Below are 10,460 nucleotides of genomic sequence, written 5' to 3'. Positions count from 1 at the left end.
ATTTAGTCGTAAAGAAAGTCTAAAGTTTTCTTCGGGAAATTAAAATGACAGCTCCCAATTTCGTAACACTGGCGCACTAGTTCCTTTCGTTTGCAGAGAGACGAATATCTCGATTAAAATGCGAAGCATTTGACCAGGTAGCATTTTCGTAAGGCCGACAACAGTTCGTACATTCGTGAAATCAAATTCTGTTTACTTAAATTTTCTGTGACTTAAATTTTCAGCTAAAGCATTCGAAAAGATCAAACTTAGCAAATTTGTCTTTAGACGGCCACCCAATCATCTGGAAACACAACAGACAAAAATTTTAAAAAGTGTTTTGCTTTAATGTTTTCTTTGGGGATCCATGCTTTTCTTAAGCTACATATATAAGCCAGTGCGCACATTTCTCCTAGTTGTTTTCAGTGTTATTATTTAGCTTGTTTTATGGATTATAAGTCGACGGTAGAACAGGAGTAAGGAAAAGAATTGTTTTCTTGAAAAAGGAAGAAGAAGTAAAGCTTATTAAAGATAGTGAAACTTCTTTTTTTAAGGGTGTAAGACACTCGACGACAATTCTACAACTATTCAGTTCCATTCTACGTCTACTCTACAAGTAATCTAAGACTATTCTACTCCATTCTACATCTTTTCTACATCCTTTTCTACGAGTATCACTCAAGTCACGCCTTACTTTACAGTGTGCTGTAAAGATTTTTACGACTGTTATTCAACCAAGACCAGATGGTCCCAACCAGCGATAACAATTGGTTTTGCTGCAGGCAGTCTTGTCATCACCGGTAACCATTCGTTATCTTCCATCATCTAACCGTAATCTTCCGGCGATGGTAATTCAGGGTTGGCTACTTTGTCATTGTTCCATACCATAGCTTGGTGCTGTGCTCTCATTAATACTTCGTGTAGAGCAGCCTTGGTAGTGGGTAATCTGTCAGACTGCGCCTGCTTTATCCTGAACAACCACCACCTAGCATCATTGACTTGGGTAATCACTGTATTAGGTACATACAATTGGCAGACGAAGTGCTCAAGGGCAGCCTCGGTAGCTTTAGTCGGTTTTTCATTTGTGTTAAGATCTGCAAGGGCAGTGATAACTTCTAGACCTGCTTCCTGGAATGTTTTTGCTTGCCTTTTCCTGTTGTCTGCTCCACTTAGCGCATGGAATCCCGGCAAGGTTGTTGTTCTGTCAGGACCAAGTGCTTCAACGATTGATCGTAGTGGAGTGACTCAACGCCTATTTCCTAGTCCACTTACGAAAGCTGTATGCTCACACAATTCTTCATAACGCCTTAGAGACAGAAAAAAACATCCGTGTCTGGAGAATGAATGCGGATTCTGCTAGCACCTGAGGCTGTTGCATCCAAAGTATGCAGCAATAACTTCGTATCAGCTTCTTCTTGATTGCTGTGAAGGTGGTGCATGTCTTTGTAAGTAGCTTTGTATTGACTTAGGCCTACTCTGGGACCTTAAGTCGCCATAACTTTGGGCGACTTAGGGCGATTTAAGGCGATTTAAGGCGACTTGAGCAAAACACACTGTAAAATTGAAGCGATTTTAAGCGACTTAAGGCGATATAAGGCGATTTTGGGCGACTTAATGAGAATTTTTCACATAAGGTGCAGTGAGTAAGCTAGCCAGCTAGACTGTTGCCCATGTATAGTTAGGCCTATTAATGTACCACAGTGGACATATACAATTAATTTGCCTTGTTTAGGTCCCACATGGATATGGAACCCTTAACCTTAAAGGCAAACAGGATGTTCTGTGATGGGCCTGTGAATGATTTATTGTAATCTACCAATCAGGGAACCAAGCCTTAAAATGCATATAGCTGTTAAGATTACTGACAAATTACCCAAGCTTCATCATCACAAAGATTTCAAGTCCTTAGTACAGACACCCCAGTTCAGGCCCAGAAAGGCCTTCAATATGACCTTAACTAAAAAGCATAGACTTAACAAAATGTGTTCAAGAAAGGAAATAAAATATTGCCTGGATTGTTATGATGCAAGCATTATGTATCAGGAAACTCCATGGGTGATCATCCCCGAAACATTTGACATGATGCACATTATGCCCACAAGTGATCACATCTGGAATTTTTTGATACATAACTCATCTATTAAACAAGAGTACTGATCGGTAATAAATATGTAAAGAATATCAAAAATCACTCAAATATAGCCTAATGATTTCCATTTAACTAGGTCAAGGATGTCAGAGTCAGGAGTTTTGCTGAATTCCTCCATGCCAAATTCCACTTGCTTGATGGCCGTCGTTGCCAAATTCATACCGGCTTCAAGCCAGAAATCCATCTATAAAAATGTTGGTACGCCTCCTTCTGTAGCGTTTTACCTGTTGAAAAGAAAACATATACCGTTCAACTGATGACAATATAACAGAACAAGGAACGCATAACAAATTCACAAAAATGTAGACAAACCTTGAAAGCATGCATTGGTACCGCCATTTTGAAAACGATCGTCCCAGCATGCATTTCTTCATCTCTATTTGTTCCCAGTGCCCACACTTCTTTCAAACGCATGCAACTTGTGAATTCCTGGATTTATTTTAAGAGATTTTGGAATTATTTCCAGTCGCAGTGGAAAAGATGTCCGTAGAATTGCATTTCTACTTAAAGGTCAATTACAGGAAACATTTTGGCAATGAAGATTTGCGGCAAGAAACTGAATTCAATGTATGTATGAATCAGAACGAGCTTTAGCTAGTCTGGACGCCTGGCACATTTCAGCTTCTTCGTTTGTTTACAAATGCTAAGTCAAATGGTTGTTGTGAAATAGACACTCATCGCGAATGGATTTGGCACGTCATTATCCAGAATTTATCCTTTCTTGCATTTATGTACTGTTCGATGGCACCTGATAAGTTTTCCAATCGGTAAGTGACTGATAGTGGATAATTTTAACCTTCATACAGTTATCCCGGGAGTTATCAATTAATTCTTGATAAGAGACATTGACTCTTGATTGTTATTTAGGACCTAGCTGGAAAAAATTATTATCTTTTTATCAGAAAAGAAAAGCTCATTTTATTTATTTGTGTTATTCAAAATATTCCAATAAAAAGTTCATGCAGGAAAAGGTTTCCACATTTCTGTTCATGTTTTCCTTTCCATGTCTCAGTAATTCCACATGACTTAAGCCTCAGCACAGTTTGAATCCATTGCTTAATTCATAACTGCTTTAAAACACATGTGTTAATACCGTGTTTATTCGATTAACTACCCTGGGCACTTAATTTTGGGACCATGAGAGTTTCCCAACATTTTCAGCAAGCCAGGGCATTTTTAGAGAATAACAAGACAAGGGATAACGGGGGCTGACAAGTTTATTTCGCTTGAACAAGACACAAAAAGTGCAAAATCTAACATAAACAATATAAAAGTTCTTTGAGTATCGTATCTAAAACCAATTTTGGAACACAACTGACACTGATCTTACTTCATGCTGGGCTAGTACTGAAATGTATTTTGTTAGGAGGGGGTGGGGTGGGCTCTTATTTGAGGGCAGGCTCTCATTCACTTTTGGGGCTTTCGGGGTTGGCGCTTATTCGAAGTGGGTGCTTATTCGTAGATTCGCATAAATATGGCAAACTGCCAAGAAGGCTTCTTGGAGTGCAAGAGTATTGGAGCCATGCCAGTGAAAGAATATTCTTGTACCATTAATTTAGGGTTTCTGTTAAGATGTGTAACAACCAGGCCTTTTAGAAAGGGTCCTTCAACCCCAGCTTTTAAGTTCTCACATTTGTATGGGGGGATGGTTGATGAAATTATATATAATATTATGACCATCAGTTGAGTCACTGACAGAGATCAGTAACCCAATGAACACACTATTATGGACAACAAATTTATATTTCTTTTTATTGAAATGGGAAAGTTTATCCTCTGGGGGAAATTTGAGCTTTTTCCAACCTAAGCGATTTTTAAAAGATCGGCAGGGGCTGGGGCTCCCATATAAAAGTGAAAGGGATAAACTCGAAAAGTTTGAAAAGAAGCCCTAAAAGGTATCAGATTTCTGTTTTGTGGGCATGATCTGAACAATTTTTTCTTTATCATTTTATTTAAGAGGTACCAAATCAGTTGATTGACATTTGCTGCCTGTCATATTTTTTGGCTCATTACCCTAAAAGCTACCACAATGTATCTGATGGAAGTAATTTTAGCTTTTAACACCCTAAGGGGTATCAAACCACAAATATTAACCAATAAAAGGTATGGCAATCACCTCCGTCAATTTAATATGAGATTCCCCCTTCCCCTGCCGGAGGTTTTTTACGGTGACTTAAGGTGACTTTAGGCGTCTTAAGGCGACTTAAGGCGACTTTAAGCGACTTAAGGTCCCAGAGTAGGCCTTGACTTGCCCATGCCACAACTATACGCTTTCCAATCGTCTGTGTTCATCATCTTCAGAGCAAGATAAGACTTGGCTTCTGTTTTGTGTTAACATAAGAAAGCAGCTTCTTCGTTGGGACTTTAGCCATGTTTGTGGTGTCTGTGATGTGATACGCGACTGGCTGCTGTCTTCCTTGTCTCCTCGCACGAGTATGCATCTTCAGTGATGATGGTACATCATATATCTATCAAAAATTAAGCGAACCCCATCACTGTCACTGTACTTCTGCAAGACACGCTTGATGAAGTGGTCAGCTAAATGCGCGCAGCTCTTTACTTCATCTGGTTCGTTAATCGACTGTAAATCTGCCATTGCATCGACAATTGCAACTTTCATTTGTACTGAAGCGACCTCTGCAGGTTCTTGGTTGTCACTGTTTAATCCTGAACATGGCTAAGCGACTAGGGATGGATCCGTTCCAATAGAACCATCAACAGCCCTTCCGACGTAGTTTCTCAAGGATGGTATTCAAGCTGCTCATCATGGATCAATGATACATTGTCCTATCAACCACAAACAACGATCTGGGTACAACACAAACCTCATATTGACCAATTGCTTCTTTCAAGTTGATCTCAGGTCAAGGTTTGCATACCATCATCATTCGTTCGAATAAAGATATGTCCTCTTGCAGCTCCACCACTTTGTCTCCAGCGGACAGCTTCATGTTCTTACTCGTGTCCTTCCACGTACCGAGTTTATGCTTCTCCATAGGGGACCGCAGATTTGTTTTGTTTGATTGAATACAGTCGTAAACAAAGGCAATCTGACTCTGATTGCAGAGAACTTCTTTGATCTCCTCAGGCACGACTTCTTTGGTGACTAAGTTGAATGGGTCATTACTTTGCTCTGAAAATGGGTTGGTAAAGCATCTGCACGTCGTAATAAGGTCTTCAAGTGCTTTCCTTAGGTGCGTAAACGTAACGGCTGAAAGACCATGGTGTCGCTTTGGCGTCTTTGAAGACAGTCCAGCCATCTCTTGAGCCTTCTCGGCAAGTCTCGCAAGTTCTGGCGCAATAAGAAAGAACTATGTTCGGGCACTTCGGTTAAGGGTAATACCCACCAATCCTCCAGTAACTTTCATTGACCGGTTGATGTGCTCCATAGCATGGTCAGCACCAAGGGCACAGAAGGGTACATCTGGGTTTTTGTTAACCACCCAGCTTTCTTACATAAACTCATTGTAGATCTCAAGATCTGTTTCATCTCAGTGATTTCATCTCTTCTAAATACAGGGGAACCATCCGTGCATAGTTCACCTTGTCGTAAACAAAGAAGTATTTCGTGAATGTTTCAAAAGCCATAAGATGTAATCCCCAGTTTCCTGTTCTAACGGGACGGATGAATTGCAGCATTTCCAACATCATTTTCATGTATTACTTCATCACTCTAAATAGTGGTTGGTTGGCGTTTTTGGTATCAAACCTGCTCATTTCCTCCACGATCTTTAAAGAATCGGTACTGCTGGCCAGTTGTGCCTTGGCCTCTTCTGTTTTGCTTCGGTCCAATTCTGTACACGCTTAGTTAAGCGTCTCAGCAGCTTCTCAAGACTGTCTCAATTTTGGGTGTTTCTTTGAAAAGGCTTTGTGGTATAGCGTAAACAGGGCTTGGAGAGTAATAACATGGACTCTTTCTCTTCTCCTCACATGGTTGCCATCAATGATCTGTTTTACAGTTGCCGATCCATATAGACCAGCTTCCATCCAGCACAGGTCAAAAACCGCTGCTGTCAATGTACGATCCAATAACTCTAAGTTATGCCATTAAGATGCGAAGTTCCTCAAGTCGAAGAATGAAGTGGTTTAAGTCGTCACGCGTTATCTGTAACTGCTTTGCGGGTTTGTAAAGGAGTGACACTACAGTCTTTCTTGCCGGACCAACAGCTTTCGTATTGACCTCTTGAGCTTGCATCAATACTGTTAGTAAGGTCTGCCACTCATGAGCAGCAGCAGCAATGAGAGGTGGTGTCCCAGCTCGGTTCTAATGACTGACTAATTAAGAGCAGATGTCAGTAAAAAACAGACATTGGCCGGCAACAGTCAAAAAATTGATTTCGCTCATAGTTTCAAGTTTGATACCCTATCATGTTAGAAGAACCCCTGTGCAGTTTGTTTTGAAAAATATGTTTTCGTTGGGGAGAAATTGACATTTTTGCAAGAGAGGGTAAATGTGCTAATTTGATAGCTTAAATTTATGCAAGTTTGTCGATCTCTAGAAAATCGAAAAGGCTGTATTTAATCTTTCTGATTTTATTATCTTCAAGTATGATATCTCTTTGTATCTCAGGGAGATGTTCAGGCTTTTACAATAAACTCTAAATTTCTGGTGGATTTTTCAAAAAGACGTGGTTTTCATGAGTCAAAAAGTACCGTATAAACAATCGAAAGTTTCACCCGGGCTGATACAACAGATTGACTTGAATTTTACTGTGGTTTATGCTAAAACATAGGGCTTGAAGTTTATTAAAAGAAATTCCTTGGTAAATGAGTTTTTATGGCGCTGTTGACACTCACAGTTGGCTAAAAACTGCAATTTTTCTTGCATAATTAGCATCGATTTAATACGAGCATAATTTTTTGCTTAGAACTCCCAAGGCGAAATCTTTCCCATTTGGAGTTTCTTACTCCAGTTTTAAGTTTTCGGAGGATTGTAACAATTTTTCAATTTAGGTTAGGTTTATTTTTATTGTATTGTATTTGTACCAAAATAATTGCGAGACAAAATGTCCTTAATGTTCATTACTTCCGGTTTTCTGCTTTCATAAAATTCGCCTTCGAGTATCTATTAAAATCTCTTGATATAAGTTAGCACGAAGAATTACAGTATTCTTAAGGAGGTTGGCCGAGCAAAATAGCATAAGACTGCTTGTTGATAAGAATGTTTATAGCAAGGCGAATCAGACTAAGTGACTGATTGAAATGGACAAGGTCTTAATTTGCATATTCTTTTCTACCGTTCTACTTTTAAAATATCGACGTAATTATTTCCAATAGAAGTTTGTCAAAATACAAAAATACGATGTTATCATCTTTCATGTACAAAATATACATGACGTAATATATATTCCGTTTCTAATTTTTATGGCATTCACGTGATCGTTAATTAATGGTGAGAAAAACTTTGTTTACAAGTAGTGTAGTGTAAATCATGAAGGCGTATTGTTCTTTTAATACTCTTGCCAATGGACCCTGTGGTCATGGCAAGAAAAGCTCAAGCGAAATCATTCCGTTAGTCTCTCGTACTTAAAGTATTGATACTCATTTATCCGCCCATAAGTTCTCCGGTCTTGTAGATGAACTCGACCTTATCTTGTGTCGAGTTGGAAAGTTTTCAAAGCCAGTCAAATGTAGTGCCATGACAATTTGCCCAAACCATCGATTGAACCTTGGTGTGGGCTGAAATAGGGGTGGAAACACTAGATGCAGAGTTCCCGAAGCAATGCCAGGACATGGCAAAGGCGGGAAAAAGATGGCCAAAAGCTGAGAAGGGGCTTTATAAGGACGATTCATTATACATATTTAAGACAACTGGAGTTTTTGTTGCAGTAGGTTCCAGTAAGTATTCATATTCTTCTTGAATCCTCTTCCCAGTTTTACAAAGGGTGGATAACGTTACCCAGCCGACAAATCCTTATGCAGTGGATGGAATCTAAACAAAAATAATAGAGCGCATAATTTTATCCCGCGCTCGCTGGATAGTGCTATCCAAGCCTTCGTACACTCAGAGCCCTGTTGTTCAATAAACTATTTGCTGGATGTGAAATGCCGAAACCGAAACATCTAGAAACACAGGAGACAAAATCTTGGGCGTTTTTCTTTAATGATGTTTTTTTTGGGCGCCCCCGTTTAAAGTTTTACAAATCCAGATACATAAGCCAGTGTGTAGATGTCTCTTAGTCGCTTTCACTGTCAATATTTAGCTGGTTATATGGATTATTAGCTGACGGCAGAACAGGTATAAAAGGAAGAAGGACTAAAGTTCATGCGTGCGACAGGTCGGGAAATTCGCCATGTTAATTCAGTAAAACCTGGTGAAAAGGTACCAAGAAAATAGTGAGCTCATTCGGCAGAACTAAGAAAGGATATTATGATAATTAAAACCCTAGTCAGGTTTCCGAGAAAATGGTTATAAATAGAAAACAAAACACCATAGCTGATGGCTGTAAGTGGATTGGAATTTGAAAAGAATATTTAAGGTTCTGAAATGAGTGCTAAAATAGCGCGGTTTGTTTTGACATGATGTTTGCACCTGTTGTGAAAGGCAATGGCAAAACAGAGAAAAACAGCGCTGCTGAAGAAAAAAATGTAGAATCTTCAAACGTTTGTGCCATAGCTGCGAAATCAAGTTGTTGTTTATGCCGATACTCAATACACTTCCTTGAATTTATTATTTTTATCTTTTGAAGCAATTTCTTACAAAGCCAAAGCGTCCATCTTTTTTGTTGATTCTTGTACCTAAGGTGGACTAAAAGCATTTTTGATCTAGGTCTGTTTTGTGGAACTGAAGTTTTGGGAAAAACTTGTTAAAATATGTTTTCAACTGTTCGACTATCGTTGTATCTTTAACTCGGAGCTGTTTTGCATCTGCTCAATTAACGTCCTGTTTACTGAGACATCCTGATGCTTTATATATTCATATTCATTTATCCATCATTCACAGGTATATAACGAACTCACAATAAGACCAGTTGTATTGGCTTGATAGCTCAGTTGGTAGAGCACTGTACCGGCATCGCAGAGGTCATGGTTTCGAATCTCGTTCAAGCCTGAATTTTTTTCAGGCTGTCTGTTCGCAACTGCTTAAGTTTCGTAGTAATTGCGAGAGTCTTTCCGTTCTATCTAATATTTCATCCGCAGTTCAATATATGATGTTTAATATATTCATATTCAATAAATGAGGAGTTAGAATTATACTTATATAGCCTTCAATTTTACTAAAAAACCTTGGAGTTTTGGACATATTTTTCTAACAATTATGCAACATGTTTCTTTAAAGAGTCTAATAAAAACAAATATTTGAACATCTTGGCAAGTTGGGAGATTAATTTTTTTCACGTCACCCGTTGTACCGAGAAATTAACACAGAGCTATGCCCCCATACAGACCATCTATAATTTAGTATTTTCATTTATTATTTATTAATGCTCTCTGATTGTGTGTTAGTTTTTGTCCTGACTGTGTATTAACAGTTTGATTTGGACTATAATCAATGGGGAAGCCTATACTAAAGGAATCTTTTTCTTTCATTGAACTTTGCACCAATCTCCGTGCATAAGCACGCTCATATCTTGAAGTTGCTTTCGTGTTACATACTTTAGATTATACACTGATCAGTGGAACAGATGTGAAGAAATGAATTGTTTTAATTTGCTGAGAACCGAAGAAGAAAAAAGTTTATCACGCTATTAAACTCTGTTTTGTTCTGAGGATTTGTAAAACAGTAACAATGGACAGTGAGCTCGCACAAAACCTAAGAAAAGGACTGAAAAAAAAGTAAAGTAAAGTGAAGTGATAACACGGGGAGTGCTTCCCTAATCTGTCGAGCCAGAGATTCATGATAAAAGTGTTTGGACAAAAAACCTGATAAAAGAACGCTTTGCAAATCGAGAGTTTGTTTGATTCGACAAATCTGTTGACAAAACGAATTGCTGGAGGCGGCCACGTCAGTTTCGGCTTAAAATAACAAGTCAATGGGTGAATTGGAAAAAAAATTAAAGTATAGTTCAAGACTTTGGTGACTACATACTTCTTGCTTCCGCAGTAAAACAACCCGGTTTGTTTACACTTCTTTTTTTGGCAATGGCATAGGAAGCGCTGATGAAAGGAAAATTGCGGGGTAGAAGATGTTCAGCAGGTGGAATTTAACTTGCTCTTTTTTCAGTTCGGTAAGGTTTGAACGGAAGACAAACGAATACAGCTAAATACAGAACTACGTTATAACATTTTATTGATTTTATTTTGTTTCTACGATAGAACTAACGATAATATAATTAGGGTTTCCAAAATAGCAGGGAAGGTGCTATACAGGTAAATTCCGAACAGGGAACGG

The sequence above is a fragment of the Pavona decussata genome, unplaced genomic scaffold (genome assembly GCF_977016875.1).
Source record: "Pavona decussata unplaced genomic scaffold, jaPavDecu1.1 SCAFFOLD_40, whole genome shotgun sequence".
Lineage (NCBI taxonomy): Eukaryota > Metazoa > Cnidaria > Anthozoa > Scleractinia > Agariciidae > Pavona > Pavona decussata.
The sequence above is the reverse complement of the archived record's forward strand: the minus strand, read 5'-3'. Positions refer to the sequence as shown.